Source organism: Narcine bancroftii, chromosome 1 (genome assembly GCF_036971445.1).
Source record: "Narcine bancroftii isolate sNarBan1 chromosome 1, sNarBan1.hap1, whole genome shotgun sequence".
Lineage (NCBI taxonomy): Eukaryota > Metazoa > Chordata > Chondrichthyes > Torpediniformes > Narcinidae > Narcine > Narcine bancroftii.
This window is the reverse complement of record NC_091469.1, coordinates 477,986,129-478,006,169: the sequence shown is the minus strand read 5'-3', so window position 1 is coordinate 478,006,169 and position 20,041 is coordinate 477,986,129. Positions and strand designations below refer to the sequence as shown.

General features: G+C 38.0%; 1 protein-coding gene and 1 long non-coding RNA gene across 4 annotated transcripts in view; one reads left to right on the top strand and one right to left on the bottom strand.

Annotated features, from left to right (window-relative positions):
- Nucleotides 1–20,041, bottom strand: part of LOC138751903 (5'-AMP-activated protein kinase subunit gamma-2-like) — a 621,068-nt gene that overhangs the window by 480,156 nt on the left and 120,871 nt on the right. The gene's annotated exons all lie outside the window — the stretch shown is intronic.
- On the top strand, nucleotides 12,282–18,203 carry LOC138753866 (uncharacterized). Its single transcript, XR_011351472.1, has 2 exons — nucleotides 12,282–12,354; nucleotides 17,923–18,203. It is a non-coding gene; the product is annotated as an uncharacterized lncRNA (long non-coding RNA).

Genomic DNA, 20,041 nt, shown 5'->3' with positions numbered 1-20,041 from the left:
GGCCTTCTTCTGTGTTGTTTCTCTCTAAAGATGAGAACGGTGGAAAACTGCAAGAATTTTAATAAATAGTAAGGGCATCATATTAGGGTGGGTATTGCTGGAATTTATAACCCATTTTTAATTGCCCTTGAATTGCCGGGCCATAGTATCTCTGGAGTGGTGATGGGAAAGAAATCATAATTTAGGGTCAGAAGTGGAAAGGGTTAAGAACTTCAAAATCCTGGGTGTCAACATCTCTGAAGACTTATCCTGGGGCCTCCACGTCGATGCAATCATGAAGAAGGCTCACCAGCGGCTATACTTTGTGAGAAGTTTGAGGAGATTTGTCATGTCACCAAACCCTCTTGCGAATTTCTACAGGAGTACAGTGGAGAACAGGGGTTCAGATTGAGACATGGAGTTCACGTGTGACATAAAATGTGTTGAGAAAACATTTCAAAATGCTTGCTGCAGAGTAGATTTTTACTGCTTTTCTTTCACCTCAGAATATTCACTTTTAAACCACCCTTGCCTTTGCTACTAAACACACCAATTTTCTTTAAGATGAGGACCATTTAACTTCTAGTCTTCTAGCATAAACCTAGTTCAAATAGAGCTTCAAACTTTCAACCATAAGTTAAACTAGTGTTCCTGCAAACCATCAAAGGTAATGCAATCAATAAATAGTCTAATTGAAAATTAACAAGGTCATACAATTTCTGAATGCCTGAATATTTCCATTGAAATGCAGAAACTGCAATAGAGACGAGATGTCTGTGGAAAAATGCAAACAGCAAGTTTTGTAGACAAATTGGACAGTGAAAAAATTAGAAGTGTAAAAGCTAAACATTTATACTACTTTGACTCCTAGACACATAATGAGAATGATTGGTGTCTATTGTCAAAATTCAGCAGATAGGCAGTCGAGCTACAGGATAATTAGCTGAAATGAGGTAGGATATGAAAATGAAGAGTTGTATTGTAGTTCTATATTCCCAAAGTTCTGCACAGAGCCCTTTTTTTCCCCCAGTATCTAGATTTTTCACTTCATTCTGTCTGCATTCTTTTCTTAGGAACCCTAAGTAGGAGGTCCTAGGGTGGAGGGGGTAAATAAACATGTTTTACACTTAGTTGACAGACTGTATTTGCCAGACATGTAACAAGGGCATGAACAGTAGAGGTACGGCTCTGACACTGAGAAAGAACAATGGGAATAGAGGGGTTGAACCCCACATCCCAATACTCAGCTATTGATTACGCCAGTCAAACACGTGTACAGTACCTGATATCTTTGTAAGTTGATTATGTATATAATGATACCCGCATTGGCAAGGAGGAAATGATAAATATCGTACTGTAAATACCTCACTGCAGACATGGTGGCATCCAAATTTTAGTGAAGCAGCCGAAGGCTTTATGTCAATAACACAATATCAGTAAAGGGACACCATGCCAGCAAGGATGTACTGTGGAGAGCATTCTGACTGGTTGCATCACTGTCTGGTATGGAGGTGTCAATGCACGGGACAGGAAAAGGCAACAGAGAGTTGTGAACTTGGTTAGCGCCATCATGGGCATCAGTCTTCACTCCATCTCAGACATTTACAAAAAGTGGTGTTATATAATATATAAAAAATGTCTTTCAAAGAGATAGATTGTGGGAGATTTCATTTAAGTCACTTCACAAACAGACATTAACATTTCATAAAAGACACCTCATTTTAAATGCAAGAGCTTCAGCTGAAGTTCATCACTCAGGCACCAGTGATTTTGCAAAATCAATGAAACAGTCCAGGCTCAAAGTGCTGGTTTTTACAAGCAGAAAAAGAATAAAAAAACAGGATTTCATTGTGAGAGAGAGAGTGAGTGAGTGAGTGAGTGAGTGAGTGAGAGAGAGGGAGAGAGAGAAAGTGAGTGAGTGAGAGAGAGAGAGAGAGAGAGAGAGAGAGAGAGATCAGTTCTGCAGTAGCTTTTGGAGGCTGCAACATGGCAAGCTGGCAGGCTTGTTGAAAACCCCAGTTTGAAGACAGGTTGTGAGTTCTGAGTTCAGCATGTTCAAAACTCTTGTGGTCCTTACAAGAGGAAATGTCTGTCTAGAGTGTTTCGCCTGAAATAAGGGAAACAAGAGGAACTCTGTGGTGAGCTGGAAGAAGAGGTTATCATTTGGAAAACCCATGATGGGCAAGTTTCTTTGGCAAAATACTGAAGTGACTGATCGGAGGAAATTGGTTTATGTGTGTGTCCAACAACCAACAAATCTCTCTCTGAAACCAACGAGAACCTTCCTGAGCAGTAATCATTTACCTTTAAGCACCAGAGCCTGGTGAAAATTCATAAATGTTCAATTCTGTGCACAGTATAAGAATTGCCTGATACTGTTGAACTTGGAGGAGTGAGAAGTGAGATTGGACTGTGAATCAAAGAACTTCCCTGAACATATACACATTACATACACGTGTACTTAGAATTAGAAGGGGGTTAAGTTAGATTGTTAATAGTAATAAGTTGAAGTTTGATCCTGTTTTTATGTTTAAAGAAAAATTAAAAGCAACTTTTGTTTAAGTAACGATTTGTCTTGGTGAATTTCTATTGCTGCTGGGTTTTGGGGTCCTCTGGGCTCACAATAGTGATGTCTTAAGAAAGCAGCCTCTATTCTCAAGGACCCTCACTAACCAGGCCATGCTGACCACTCATGGCATCAGGAAGGAGATGCAGGAGCATGAAGATAAGCACCTAGTGGCACAAAAAGAGCTTCTTCCCCCTGCCACCCGCCCCCGGCCATTAGACTTCTGAATGGACAATGAACCACAGACACAACCTCACTTTATATTCCTGTTGCATTCATTTATTTATTTTTAAATGTAATTTATGGCAGTATTTGCACCTGTGTAATGCTGCCCAAAACAACAAATTTCGTGACATGTTCATGACAATTAAGTTCTGATTCTCAGGCCATAAATGAACCAGATGTGTTTTGTTTTTAAAACAACAATCTAGTTGATTATCATTACTTGTTACTGTTTTACTCCAAAACTCCAGATCATCAACAAGAATTTAAATTCTGTGGGATTTAAATTTAGACATACAGCTCAGAAACAGGCCCTTCTGGCTCCCAAGTCCATGCCACCCAAATGCAACAATTAACCTACAATCCACAAACATTTTGAAAGGTGAGAAAAAACAGGAGCACCCAGAGGAAATCCATGGGGAGAACATACAAACTCCTTTCAGACAGTGCCAGATTTGAACACTGGTCACTGGTGTTGTAATAGTGTTGTGCCAACTCTAACCGTGCTATCCAGGGGCACCGATGATTGTTTGCTCAGTCCTTTGGGTTACTGGTTGGTTGGTGATGGTGCTATTTTTTATCCTCCTTACAATCCTCAAACTAGGAATGGAGGCAGTTTTTGTATAGACTATTATGTTAAATTACCTTCTAGAATCAAACTATTCCATCAATTGATTTGTTACAAATTGACATGGAATTTCCAACAGAAAGAGATACATGAGCTCTTGCTGCTATGATAGTTTCTGCTTCCATCACTCCCCATCTGGGCAGTACATTTCAGATTTCAACCACCCACCTGTTGGCCTTATCTTTCACCCTCACAGAAACATATTGGCCTTGAACTCTCTCGCTGTTTCTTATTTGCAGGTCTCCCACGCGTGGCTGCTGCCAATCTACTTTTATCAGGTTTCTGATTTATCATAATGAAGTTGACCTTCAAATTAAGGATCTCATCTTTCAGACCATCCTTCAGCTTCCCCACAGCACTGTATTTTCATATGCACTTTCACTGACATTCCAACCATGTGTCCAAAAAAACAATGCTTACAGGCAAGGTGGGGGCCTGATGGGAGCAGTGCAAGAGGGGATATGGTGGGAGGGCTTTGTAGGTGGTGGGGAGGTGAAGGAGGGAATTGAAACAGACAGCAGTTACTTGGGGAGGTGGAATGAAGAGGGTGTGTAATGGGATGGACGTAGATGAGAAAGCAGGAACCAAAAGGCTGCACCTACTTGAAATTGGAGAATTCAACATCATGCTGTTGGGTCTTCAAATAATCTGCACACTGGTTCATATAGCCCTCTCTATGGTTCTATGTGGAAATTACTTACTATTAGTACCCAATTGTTTTTGCACTTCTGTGATTCACCTACATATTTGCTGTTCCATCTCCTGCTTGACTACAACATATTATCAGCAAAGTTCTCTCTCTTGTTTCAAAACTCTATCCATGTGGCCTCATTTGAAAGGTCAAACTGGATAGGCTCCCTCATTTAATCAAGTAATGTTTACTGAAAAAAAAATTAAAAATAGATACTGCATTTGTGCAGGAAACGCATCTAACTGAAGTGGAACATAACAAATTAAAGAGAGACTGGGTAGGGCACGTAGCGGAAGCATCCTATAATTCAAAAGCTAGAGGTGTAGCTATATTAATTAATAAAAATGTATCAATCAAAATAGAGGAGGAAATAATAGATCCAGAAGGGAGGTATGTAATGATAAAGTGTCAGATATATTCAGAATTTTGAAATTTGCTCAATATATATGCACCTAATGAGGAGGATCAAAAGTTTAAGCAAGATATTTTTTTGAAGATTGTAGATACACAAGGAAATATATTGATAGGAGGGGATTTTAACCTTAATTTGGATCCAATGTTGGATAAAACGACAAAAAACTAGCAAAAAGAATAAAGTGGCCAAATTTATGGTTAAATCAATGCAGGAAATGAAACTTACGAATATATGGAGGAGGCAGCACCCATAATACTCATATTATTCAATAAGACATAAAACATACTCAAGGATTCATATGTTTTTGTTGTCGGCCCATATTCAAGGGAGAGTTAGCAAAACTGAATATAAAGCTAAATTGCTATCTGATCATTCACCCCTATTATTAGCAAATGAACTGGAGGACATCCCACCAAGAACATATAGATGGAGGTTAAACTCCATGCTACTTAAAAGGCAGGAATTTTGAGAGTTTATTGAATGGCAAATTAAAACATATTTTGAAATAAACACAGAATCAGTGAAAGACAAATTTATATTATGGGACGCAATGAAAGCCTTCATTAGAGGGCAGATAATAAGTTATGTGACTAAGATGAAAAAGGATTACAATCGGGAAATAGAGCAGTTGGAAAGGGAGATAATAAGTACAGAACAGGAACTAGTAAAAAGGGATGATATAACAAAAGGAGAGAATTGGTGGACAAAAAAAATAAAATATGAAACACTACAAACGTATAAGGTGGAGAAGAACATAATGAAAATAAAACAAAAGTATTATGAACTAGGAGAAAAAACATAAAATATTAGCCTGGCAACTTAAAACAGAACAAGCTAAAAGAACTGTATTGGCATCAAGGAAAAATGACAAACAAATCACATATAACCCTACAGAGATTAATGAGAACTTTAAGGAATTTTATGAACAATTATATCAAACTGAGAACGAGGGGAAAGATGATAAAATAGAAGAGTTTTTAGCTAAAACTGAACTGCTGAAATTGCAAGAAGAGGAACAAAACAAAACTGATAAAACCATTTGAAATAGAGGAAGTACAGGATATATTGAAAAAGCTGACGAACAATAAAACGCATGGAGAGGATGGATTCCAAATAGAATTCTATAAAACATTTAAAGAGTTATTAATTCCTCCACAATGAAGACGCTGTTTACATCCGGTACCGCACGGATGGCAGTCTCTTCAATCTGAGACGCCTGCAAGCTCACACCAAGACACAAGAGCAACTTGTCCGTGAACTACTCTTTGCAGACGATGCCGCTTTAGTTGCCCATTCAGAGCCAGCTCTTCAGCGCTTGACGTCCTGTTTTGCGGAAACTGCCAAAATGTTTGGCCTGGAAGTCAGCCTGAAGAAAACGGAGGTCCTCCATCAGCCAGCTCCCCACCATGACTACCAGCCCCCCCACATCTCCATCGGGCACACAAAACTCAAAACGGTCAACCAGTTTACCTATCTCGGCTGCACCATTTCATCAGATGCAAGGATCGACAATGAGATAGACAACAGACTCGCCAAGGCAAATAGCGCCTTTGGAAGACTACACAAAAGAGTCTGGAAAAACAACCAACTGAAAAACCTCACAAAGATAAGCGTATACAGAGCCGTTGTCATACCCACACTCCTGTTCGGCTCCGAATCATGGGTCCTCTACCGGCACCACCTACGGCTCCTAGAACGCTTCCACCAGCGTTGTCTCCGCTCCATCCTCAACATCCATTGGAGCGCTCACACCCCTAACGTCGAGGTACTCGAGATGGCAGAGGTCGACAGCATCGAGTCCACGCTGCTGAAGATCCAGCTGCGCTGGATGGGTCACGTCTCCAGAATGGAGGACCATCGCCTTCCCAAGATCGTATTATATGGCGAGCTCTCCACTGGCCACCGTGACAGAGGTGCACCAAAAAAAAGGTACAAGGACTGCCTAAAGAAATCTCTTGGTGCCTGCCACATTGACCACCACCAGTGGGCTGATAACGCCTCAAACCGTGCATCTTGGCGCCTCACAGTTTGGCGGGCAGCAGCCTCCTTTGAAGAAGACCGCAGAGCCCACCTCACTGACAAAAGGCAAAGGAGGAAAAACCCAACACCCAACCCCAACCAACCAATTTTCCCTTGCAACCGCTGCAATCGTGTCTGCCTGTCCCGCATCGGACTGGTCAGCCACAAACGAGCCTGCAGCTGACGTGGACTTTTTACCCCCTCCATAAATCTTCGTCCGCGAAGCCAAGCCAAAGAATTCCTCCTCTCCTGGAAGTAATGAACCAGATAGAAGAAACACAAAACTTGCCAGATTCATGTAAGACAGCAATAATTACAGTAATACCAAAGATGGGGAAGGATCCACAAACACCAGCATCATATAGACCAATATCTCAACTTAATTCAGATTAATAGATAATAGTGAAATTATTAGCAAACAGATTGGCCGATTGTGTACCAAAAATAATAAAACAAGATCAAACTGGAGTTATTAAGAAAAAACGAACAGCGGATAATGTCTGTAAATTTATTAATCTAATTCATGCAGTTCAAGGAAATAAGAAACCAATAGTGGCTGTTGCTATAGACGCAGAAAAAGCCTTTGACAGAGTAGAATGGAATTATTTATTCAAAGTATTACAGAGGTTCAATCTACCAGAAAAATATATTAATTGAATTAATGCATTATATAATGGACCATTGGCGAAGATAACAGTAAATGGTTATGTATCGAACCAATTTAAATAAAGTAGGTCAACTAGGCAGGGATGTCCATTATCCCCATCACTGTTCGCTTTAGCAATAGAACCATTGGCAGAACTGATAAGAACAGAAAATAAAATAAAAGGAATAAAAATAAAGGAGAAGGAGTATAAAATCAGTTTATTTGCAGATGACATTATAGTATACTTAACAGAACCAGAAATATCAATAAAAGAATTACATAAGAAATTGAAGGAGTATGGAGAAATATCAGGGTACAAGATCAACGCAAATATAAGTGAAGTGATAACCATATAACCATTTACGGAGCAGAAACAGGCCATGTTGGCCTTTCGAGTCCGCACCGGTTCACTGATTTTGTGCACCCTCTTCAGGTATTGGTGATTTTAAGTGTAGTGTATCTTTGAGAATTTTAACATCTATCCATAGGTTCTCTGTACTTTGGATGTGAAATTTCATATTAAAATATTCAAAAACATTGGCTGTGTGGGAGAAGCCAGTGAGTGGCCGTGGACAATAGCATTTCAGACTGGAGGCCTGTGACTAGTGGTGTGCTGCAGGGATCGGTGCTGGGACCAGCATAGTTTGTCATCTAGATCCACAATCTGGACAACAATGTGGTGATTGGATCAGCAAGTTTGCAGACAATACTCAGATCAGAAGCGTTGTGGACAGCAAGGAAGGTTTTCAAAGCTTGCAGAGGGATCTGGACCGGCTGGAATAAACAGCAGATGGAATTTAACATGATGCCAATGAGTAATGCGGATTATACAGAATTTAAAAAAGAATCACCATTTAAATGGCAAACACAAACAATCCAATGCCTAGGTATTAGGTTAGATAACAACTTAAGCCACCTGTACAAATTAAATTATCAGCCACTAATAAAGAAATTGCAGGAAGACTTAGAACATTGGAAAATATTACCGCTAACATTGATAGGGAAATAAATTGCATTAAAATTAATGTCTTCCCAAGGATACAATACTTATTTCAATCGTTACCAATTCCCTTAACAGAGAAATTCTTCAATGAACTAAAGAGAATAATAAGGAAACTCTTGTGGAAACCGAAGATAGCATTAGATAAATTAACAGAGAGGTACAATCAAGGTGGTTTGCAGTTACCAAACTTTAAAAATTATTATAGAGCAGCACAATTAAGGTATTTATCAGATTTTTACCAGACTGGACTAAGATAGAAGTAGATAAAATAGGGAAAAAGGTACTGGAACATATACTTTATAAGTGGGATGAAAAGCTGGTACAATATAAAAGCTCACCAGTACTGCATCATTTACTCAATATATGGAATAAGATTCACTTAGAAAGGAAAAAAAACGAATTACCAAATACCAAAATTACTATTGACGCAAAATCTGCTAATCCCTTTTACAATAGATAACATTTCTTTTAGAGAATGGGAGAGAAAAGGAATTGAAAATTGTTTTTTGGAAAATAATTTATTAACATTTGAACAGTTGAAGTACAAATATGGAATAACTCATGGTACAATGTTTGCATATCATCAACTGAAAGCTGATTTAAAGGATAAATTGGGAAACAGACTGAGGTTACCAGAAGGAAGCAGCTTTGAATATGTGATTACAGACACAATGATAATTAAAAGATTTATAACGAACATGTACATTAAGCTACAAGATAAGGAAAATAATGAAATAAGCTATAAACCCAAACAAAAGTGGGAAAGGGATTTAAACATAAAGATAAAAAATGAAACATGGGAAAAGTTATGTTCTGGAACTATGAAGAATATAATAAACACAAGGTTACACATGATACAGTATAATTGGTTACACAGGTTATATATCATGCCCCAAAAGTTAAAAAAATGGGATCGAAAATTATCAGATAGATGTTTTCGTTGTAAGAAGGAAATGGGAACAGTACATGCAATTTGTACATGTGAGAAAGTGAAAATGTTTTGGAAAGATCTAAATCAGATTTTAAATAAAATCACAAGAAATAACATACCAAAAAATCCAGAGATCTTTCTTCTAAGTAATATAAGAAGTAAGGAATTAGGCCTCAAATTGGAGAAAGTGCAAAAAAGATTTATTATGATAGCCTTAGCAGTAGCAAAAAAATGTACAATGTCAACTTGGAAAATGGAAGAGAGCCTGAGAATACAGCAATGGTACATAGAAATGAATAAATGTATTCCACTGGAAAAAATAACATAATTTTTTTTAAAAGGTCACATTATTTGTACAAATTTGGGAACCATACATGGAACATTACAGAGAGGGCTTGCCTCGGACCTCCACCCCCTAAAATGATAAGAAGACAAAACGACTTGATCCAGTGTGTAAGAGTAGATGACACATTTTTCTTGTTTATTTTTCATTGTGTGATGACATTGTTTAATGGTTTTATTGTATTGTATATATTGAATATTTATTGGTTTTGGAGGGGGGTGGGAAGGGGGGAGGGAAAAAAGGGAGAAAATGTCACTGTGCATATTTAATGAGAAACGTTTGTATATATTTTGGTTGATATGGTTCACAGTATGAAAAATAAAAATAAAAATTAAAAATAATTAATCAAGTAATGTTGCAATGCTATCTTCTTCTCATACTCCCTGCCAAGGCTGAAGACTCCATACCCTGGAACCCTGAAATGTTGAGGCCAATCCTGCTCTTCTTTCAATCATTAATCCATGAAAGCAACAATCTTATATTTCTACATGCTAATCAAAAATTCATCTGTCTTATTTGTCAGACAACTTGTATTAAAATAGCTGCAATCCACCCATGTGTTCCCCCAAGGTGCCTCATCAAGTTAGTGTCTGTCCTGCCTGATGGAACATCTTTTCCATTGTTACTCTTTGTAATTGTACTCTTGTTCTTCCACATTATACATTATTCCTCTGTGGAGAAAGCCCTGAAAAAGGTAGTGGACACTTGCCCAGAACATCACAGGCAAAACTCCCCACCATTGAGAACATCTACGTGGAACACTGCCATCGGAGAGCAACAGCAATCATCAAAGATCCACACCACCCAGCACATGCTTCATTCTCGCTGCTATCATCAGGAAGGAGGTACAGTTGTCAAAAGATTCATACCTTCAGGTTCAGAAATAGAGGCCACCCCTCAAACATCAGTCTCTTGAACAACAGACTCATTCAGAGAATCTTTTAAGGGACTTTTACTTTGCTCATTATTTATTACTGAATATTTATTTTTCTGTATTTACAGTCAGTTTGTTTACATTTCTCTCTTTTGTACACATTTCTTTATTCTTGAGTACAGTTTACGATTACCGATAATTAGAAGTTCTGCCTGGCCTGCAGGAAAAAGAATCTCAGGGTTATATGTGATGTCCTTTATGTGCTCTGACAATAAATTTGAAGTTTGATTACATTTGCACGAATGTTGAGTTAACCTGCTCGCAGAAGATCCCTTTTCATTGTAGCAGTTGTCGTGGCTGGACACAAGTTACAATAATCTACTCTTCTTTAAATGGAATCTTTTACAACCGCCCAAAATAGACATGACTTCTTGATAACAATCTCAATCAAAAATTACAGAACAGTACAGTCCAGTTCTTTCAACCCACAATGTTGAGCTGACCGATGTAAGTTGACTCCATAATCTAATTTTTCCCTCTCTCATACCCATAGCCCTTTTTTTAAAAATGTGCCTATCTAAGAGTATTTTGAATGTCCCCATTGTACCAGCCCCCACCTCCACTCCTGGCAAGGCAATACAGTCACCCAACATTCTCTCTGTGTAAATAAAACTTACCTCCAGCATCTCCCTAAACATTCCTCCACTCACCTAAAACAGTTGCCCTCCTATATTTGCCATTGTTACTATCCACCCTATCCAAGCCGTTCATAATCTCTATTAAGTCACCTCTCATCCTTTGTTCCCCCCCCCAGAGATAAGCCTTAGCTCTGTCACTTTAAGAATGTCACAGACGCCCCCCACCCCCCCGCCCCCTTATTTCATTGCAGTATTAGCCTCCACTGTGTGTTCAAGTCTCTGGGATGGAATTTGAACCAACAAACTCCACCTTGGAAGTTAATGTGACTGCTGAACAATGGATGGCAAAATTTTAGATATTCATGGATATAATTTGTCATATCCAGTTGCTATGAACAAGGATGTAAGCAAAGAAAACCCTTAAATTTGTCTGATTATTCAAACATCTACAACAGAAAATAAGTATTTATTCCAATAGAGACTGAAGTTGGACACTTTTAATATTGCATAAAAGATAATTAAGCACCTTTTCAGTATCCACACAAAAACCCAGCAAGAAGCTATACCACCTCATTATGCTGTTTTATGCACTTGGTTACCATGGCTACAACTCTTTACAAGAATACTTCTCAATTCTTTCCATGATTTAAAAGCTATCAGTATATCCATTTATTTCTCTGCCAGATTATTTAGAAATGGTGTCTATTTGTGAGCTAAACAGATTAAACATCTACTTTCGCAGAGTCCTTAGCCGAGATGGAACCTGGAGAGATCTCAGTCAAAAAGACATTCATGGCACAAATTCCAAATCACCAAACATTTGCTATTGTTTGTTAAGTCATTTGATGTAACCCCGGCAAAGGTCAAACTTCGGTGCCCATCTGTAAATAAACGTGGTTTTCCAGGAGATTTCGAAGTTCAGATTTATTGTCAGAGTGCACACATGACAGCAGATACAACCCTGAGATTCTGCAGGGAAGGCAGAATTACCACCTACTGGGAGTGTGAAATACGTATACATATCAACAAAATGACTGTGCAATTCAGAGAGAGAAAAAAATCAATGAGTCCCTGATTGAGTTTAATGTTGAGGAGTCTGATGGTGGAGGGGCAGCTCTTCCTGAATCTAGTGGTATGAATGTTGTGGCACCTATATCTCTTTCCTGATGGTAGCAGCGAGAACAGAGTGGCTGCTGCAAAAGGCAGTTGGGATTGGACAGCGATAGACAGCAGGGCAGAATGGATGATATAGTTGCCAAACAGCTCCACCCATCTGGGCTTGACCCTGAACTGCAGCAGTGGAATTTGCACATTCTCCCGGCTTCCCCAGATACACCAGTTTCCTCCGACATCCCAAAGACATGATCAATTAGTTGTCCACTGGAAAATTCTCCAACAGGTGGGTGGAAAGAAAATTCGGGTGGAGTTGTTGGGCAAGTGAGAGGTAGTGAAATGTGTGAGAGAAATATGGTTTATGAGATTATTTCGAGCCAGCATAGTAGATTCAAAGGGCCAAATGACCTTTTATATCATTTCAGAATATGTATTCCACCCAAGGAATTAGTGGAGCCCTTCTCAACGGGGGCCCTATGGTACCCCTGGGGAGGTGGGGGGTGGTCACAGCACATTTGAGTAAAAGCCTCGTTTTCTTTTCACCTCACGCAAAATAAATATTTTTTTATGGAGTAAGAAAGAAGTACAGAAGAAAGGGAGAAAAGTTTCAGGGTGACATCGAGGGCAAGTTTTGTTTTCACAATGAGAGTTGTTGGTGCCTGAAATGCATTGACAGGGCTAGTGGCAGAGGCTGAAAGATTAGGGGCATGTAATAGACTCCTAGACCGTCACATGGATGAAAGAAAAATAGAGGATTATGAGGTAAGGAGGGTTTAGGTATTTTGGTAGCAATATATAGGTCAGCACAATATTGAGGACCGAAGGGCCTGTACTGTGCTATAGTGTTCCAACGTAAAATTTGACTGCTTCACCGAGTCCTGGGGGAAGCATAGCCAATAAAATGGCTGCCTGAGTGCATGAAATTTATATCAATTTGGTATTTTTGAGGTACCATTATTGATACTGTCTTTTAAAAAAATTTCTATTAGTTTAATTAAGCAAATTTAAGTTTCCCATCTGCAACGTAGGGAGGCTGAATAATGTCTCTGTACTTAACAAGGAGTAGAAAAGGGAGCTAGTGATGAGAACGGTGATATTCTGAAACATACTGACATTAAGAAAGGACCTGTTGATGGTCTTGAAATGCATGGAGGTCAATGAATTCTTAGGGCAGATGTACTGTAGGACATTGGGGAACCAAGGAAAGAAATTGCCAGGGCCCTAGAGAGATGTTTCTCTTTATTAGCCATTTATGAGGTGCATGAAAACTGGAAAATTACTGCTGTTGTGCTTTATCTTAATTTGTGTTGCAAAAATAAGCCAGAGAACAACAGGCAGATGAGACTAATATCAACAGTAAGAAAGTTACGGGAGGGGATTCTGAACGAGAGCGTATTTGGAAAGACAAGGACTTGTTAGGGATAGTCACCATGGTAAGTCAAGTCACACAAATTTGATTAAAGTAAAAAAAAAATCCTTGAGAAACACAGCTAATTTCGCAGTGTCCATAGGAGGAAAAGATAGATAACCAATTTTGTGGGCCTGAGCCCTTCTTTAAGGTATGAGCAAAAGGCAAGCAGGGTCCTGAATAATCAGTATCACCACTCACCCCCTCCCCTCCCCCCCACAACAGAAGTGACAGTCCGATACCTTAAACTTGGTGAATCATGGATAGTTGACAAGAATGAGATTCAAGGCCACACGCTGGCTGACAGCCAAAATCTACAGCATACTGCCTTTGACCTTTTAACTAGCTGTTGCCAAGCAATGGAACAGAAAGGAATGTGGGCAAAGTTGCAGTTTTATTTCAGATTGTAAAATACACACATTTTTAACCCTTAAAGGTACAGATTGATAGATATCTGAATAGACAGATGTATCAAACGTTATGGGGAGAAGGCAGGGAGTTGAACTCAGTGGCAAAATGCATCAGTTCATGTTGGAAGGGCATAGAGGATTTGATGGGCTGAATGGCCTACTGTTCTTATTTCTTAAGGCCTTACATTGAAAAAGGTCCTGTTTATTTATGTACAAGATATTAAATATTAACATATGAATACAGCAAGCAACCATTTAACTAGATTATTTTATTTTTTGTTTATAGAATCATATAAGAAGGGCAGAATATTCTTCTATTTCTTTTACTATGAGAGTCAGAATTAAATACAATTTTGGTGACTTGCCAGTTTGAGACCAGTGATTAGTTTAGGTGTAGATTAGCATGCAGTTCCATTGTGGAACTGTTCAGCGGTGGAAGGAGGATGGGGGCTTTGCTAGATTAGCTTTATTGTATCTGGGTAGCTGTGAGAGTTCACTCTTCAATAAATCTGTTTTGTATTTTGATCTTTTCCATTTTTCAGGCTCCTCTTCCAAATGTGATATATGTAGGCGCAGAAATCTTTACCTTTACATTTTTAAATAAACTTTTAAATGGATGTTAAAAATTATAACTTTGTTTCTTTGAAAAGTAATGTTTTGAACCATCAAATTAAATAGAAAAAAGTTTTTAAATGTTTAAAATGTTTCAAACCGATATTATTTTTGCAAAAGAGATGAAAAATGGGTTTTTCAAGTTCTGGAGAGGTTTCAATTTCATTTTCTGTCTCAGTTTAAAGTGTATCAATCTTTATTGAAAGTTCCTGTTGTGCATTTTAAAACAATTACGAATCCCATGGGTAGATTCTTAATAGTTACAGGTGAATTGAATAATAAAAAAGTGGCCTTGGTTAATATGTATGTTCTTATTGTTGACGATCTGTATTTTTTTAAAGAAAGGAATTAATAGGAACCTATACTGATTATAGGTGGAGAATTTAACTGTTGTCTTACTCTAATGATGAAGGTCTTTCTCTAATCAGATGCTTCTTAATAACTCTTTTCTGATTGATTATGGATTGGTTGATATATAGAGGCTTTTACATCCCAAGGACAACGACTTTTCTTTTTTTCTCATGTTTATCATAGTTATTCTCGGATTGATTATTTCTTTATTGATACTCATCTGGTTCCCTTGGTAATGGACTGTGTATATGATGCATTTGCTGTTGCCGATCATGTGCCCTTGAAACTCTCTTTTAAATTTTCTGATGTTCTTCCAAGAGCTCAGCAGTGGCAGTTTAATTCGATTTTACTTCAAGATGAGAAGTTTGTAGACTTTATTAAGGAACAAACTTCTCATTTGTTTTTAACAAACTCAACCGAGAAAATGTCGAGCCTAACTGTTTAGGATACCTGTGAGGACAAGTAATTTCTTATTCAGCAAAGTTCAGGAAATGTACGAAAGAACAGTTGTTATCACTGAATAAAAAAAATTAAAGAAATTGATAGAGAATACTCGAGGAAACCTAATATGGATCTCTATAACAAAAGAGTAGAACTCCAAATGCAATATGATTTATTATTAACATATCCTATTGAGATACAATTGTTTAAAATCAAAACTCCAGTTTTATGCACGTGGAGATAAATCAGGTATATTATTAGCTGGACAATTAAAGATAGCAATGGCTAAAAGACAGATTCCTAAGTTTCATAAAGGAGATCGCTAGATTCCTGAAATGATTGAATATCCCTAAAATTTCTTCTAACTATCAACTTTTATTGGAAGTTCCAATATCAAAAATGGACATTTTAAAAGCTATTTCCTCTCTTCAATCAGGCAAATCTCCAGTCCTGAAGATTATACTGTTGAGTTTTTTTAATATGTTTTGCTAACATACTAACAGCGCAGTTGTGTAGGTAGGGTTTCTGTATCACTTGGAACTTTGCCATGGACATTTTATGAAGCATTAATTTCATCAATTTCTAAGAAAGACAGGACCCTTTAGTTTGTGCTACCTTTAGACCAATATCATTGTTGAATGTTGATTCCAAAATTCTTTCCAAGATTTTAGGTTTTAGATTGGAAAATATTCTTCCTCAAATAATTTCTATGGATAAAACAGGATTTATAAACAATTGTCATTCACATTTTTAATATCCATAGGTTAATGAATCATATTTACTCTCCATCAACTAAAATTCCTGAATGTATAGTATCATTAGATGCAGAAAAGACTTTTGATAGAGTGGAATAGAAATATCTGTTTGAAGTTTTGAAAAGATTCAATTTTGGTCCTGGCTTTATTTCATAGATTAATTTGAGCTGTCATGCTCCTGTTGCTACTGTAATTACTAATAATCAAAAACCCTCTTTTTAAAAAAATACTTTTTTGAGGAACTAGACAGGGTTGTCCATAAATTCCTTTATTATTTAACCTAGCCTTGGAACCTTTAGCGATAGCACTTCGTGACTCCAGTGATATACAGGGTATTAACAGAGGAGAAAGAGGAAAAACAAAAGAGGAAAAACCAAACCCCCAACCCCAATCAACCAATTTTCCGCTGCAACCGTGCCTGCCTGTCTCGCATCGGACTTGTCAGTCACCAACGAGCCTGCAGCAGACGTGGACATACCCCTCCATAAATCTTCGTCCGCGAAGCCAAGCCAAAGAAAGAAAGAGGAGATGCAATTCATGTATCTTTGTACGCAAATGATCTTTTAGTATATATTTCAGATCCTGAGAAATCTATTCCTTTAATGCTGTCTTTGCTTTCCCAATTCAGTATTTTCTTCAGGATATAAATGGAATCTCTACAAGAGTAAACCATTTCCAATGAATATGCATGTACCCATCTATGACCTTTTAGAGTGGTTAAAGAACATTTTACATATCTTGGGGATAAGATCACTTTAAAAATTTAAAGATTTATACAAATTTAATTTTCTCCTTTGATTTACTATGAGAAGCACTTTCTGGTCTCTATTGGCCTTAACTTTAATAGTATAAATGCTATCAAGATGATAATTTTACACAAAATTTTGTATATATATCAAGCAGTTTCAGTTTTTATTCACAATTCATGTTTTGATAATATTGACTCCAAAATTTCCTCTTATATATGGAATAACAAGAATGCTAGGTTGAGTAAATTTCATTTGCAGAAATTAAAGGAAGAATGTGGTATGGCTTCACCCAATCTTAGATTTTATTATTGGGCAGTTAATATTCAATGTATTATTTTCTGGGTATATTATTCTGACCAACCAGAATGCCCTCATTGAACAGGTTTGGAATCGAAATCTGAACAGATTAGCTTCCTTATTGGGAGTTGCTCTTCCTTTTACAATTTCAAAGATTAGTAAATGTGCCTTTAATCCAATACAATACATAATGGATTTGGTTTCAATTTCGCAAATGCTTTGATTTAAAATATTTAGTTTATCCAGAAATATTTATCCTAAACTAATTTTTCCCATCATCCATAGTGGATCAAGCCTTTGCTTTCTGGAAATGCAAAGGAATTGTCCATTTTTCAGATCTGTTTATCGATGAATGTTTAATGTTTTTTGATACAATATCTAACAAATATACCCAAGTCACTTTTTTTTTTAAAAAGATATTTCCAAGTTAGAAGTTTTTTGAATAAGATATCACATCAACCTGATTTGGTTAATACTCTTTTTCATTAGAATCCTTCCCATAAGAGTTTAATAGGTAATATTTTCAACAATTTTTTACAATCTTTAATTATAAGGTTAGATGGGGTTTGAATTTTTTAAAATTCTTTATTGAAAATTCCAAATTGAGAAGAAAGGATAATATTGTTCAATATGTTATAATGTTATACGTTGTATTATATACTGCAATATATTGATGTTTCTGTTTTAACTATTTGTTTCTGCATTCTATTCTCATGCATTGTTTGCTTTCTGTGGATGATTCATGACCTGCTGAATTTCTTGTACACTTTTATTGTGCACTACATGATAGATCATTTCTACATGGCTTGTAACTTAAGCTGTCCCTTGTAGCCACCCGCGGTCCACTCCGTGGGCCGACACAGGAAATGGCCATCAAACGCAGCAATCGAGCAAGCAGCATGCGGGAAGGAAGACCCGCTCCCATAGCCTGCAGTAATAATGGCGGAATCAACCAATCACCACCAGTGGATTACAGGGGGTCCAATCTGGGCCTGCAGATCCGAGACGGCCAATCGGCAGCCAGGTCCGCTCAAGCCACACCCTGGTGGTGACATGGCCAGCTGCCTATAAAAGGCAGAGTTGCATCTCAATAAACTCAGTGTCATCTACAATCCTTTCATGTGAGAGTCTACTTTCTTGTTATAACCTCCAGCTATAACCACGTCATACTGAGCTATAACCGTAGCGACCCACTACACCCTTAAAATTATTGCTAATTCAACCATATAACCTATCCTCCTAGGTGAGATATAAATTTTCATTAAAATCTTCTCCTGCATCATTCTATCCAACCTCTCACCACCACCACCCCCCCCCCTCACACACACACACACACACACACACACACACACACACACACACACACACACACACACACACTTAAACGGAAGCAGAATCAAGTGAGAAAGATTGCAAGAGCATTTCTTAATCACCTGACTACTTCACTGGGCAGTGTCCTGGCTGGGATGTAACAAAGGAATTGGAGGAACAGTAACTAAGGAGCAGAGGATACTCATTAAACTCAGACAGGTCCTTGGTACAAACTCACTTGAAGTACACAGAACAGCACAAGAACAAGCCATTCAGCCCCTGACATCATCCATGGCAAACATGATAAGTTAAAATGAATCTCCTGCCTGCACATAATCCATTCTCTTATTCTCTATGTACTCATGTTGAACTAAAAACTTCATACACTACTATTGTATCTAAGAATGAGAACCTCTGGCAGTGAGTTTTATGTAGAAAAAAAAAATTCCCTTCACAGTCCCTTTCAGTAAAATTGCACAACCTCCAGTATATTTAACATTGGCAAAAAGATTCCAAGTATCTACCTCAGCCATTCTCATCAGGGGACAGTTAATGGAGAACAATGGACTGAAATCAAAAAATATTTTTAATGTCAGTAGGAGAGAAGTACAGAAGAAACCAATTAAACTCGACTATTTCACAGGGAAGGCGGACCATAAACTTTGAACAGAGTCCTAAGGAGGACGTGACCAAAGAAAGGTTGAGGATGGCTGGTCTACCCTATCTATACTACTCAATTTTATATAAACACTTCAAAAAGTTTTGGCCTTCCTGTTACAGATGGGCAGAAAGCCACAGAAGAGGTAGAAAATGCTGGATGGAGTAATAAACTGGAGCTTTTATATCCAGGGAAAATTATGAGGAGGTGTGTCCTGATGCATGTTTTCAAGATTATGAAAGGATTTGATAGGGTAGACAGGACCGGAAATTTTTGGGCACCTCGCTTGCCTTTCCTCTTTTCAACCAATTTTGATTGATGTGTGCAAATTTTAGTTGAGAGCCTACATTAGAGGGTTCAGAAAATCATTATCCTCAGGCAATGCACAGAGGAGTCAGATCCTAACATTGATCAACATGCTCTGCTGATATAATAGCATTAGTGCTTGGATTTTGTAGCTTAATGTTCCAGAGTTAAACATGCCCTCAACAACGGCAAAAGTCCCTCAACAGCACAATTTAATTTTTAAGTTAGCTACTGCACTTGGTTACAATTGTGTTGATTCTTGGTGTTTATAAATGTCATTAAAAAGTTGCTGAGATCAGTAGGGAGTGGCATGTTGGGTGGGGATGGACTTTACCCAGACTCGAGAGGCTATGATTGCACAAATCAGATTGATCCTCTCAGACATGGGTACAGTAATACACCTGGACAATCCAACGCTGGATGAGGGAGTAGGAGAAATGACACTGGGCAATAGGTGGTATCTGCCTAGTATATTCAAAGAGCAATTCCCCTGCATCAGTGCTTGGCCTTTCTCTGTATAATCATGTGGCCCAAGAGTCAGTCACACAGCAAAGAAACAGGCCCTATGGTCCACCAGCTTCAGGCTGACCATCAGATCCCATGTACCATTTAGTCCACAGCCAACCACTCCTCAGTGCTTTGTATATGTCCAGTTCTAAAATAGTTAATGTATTG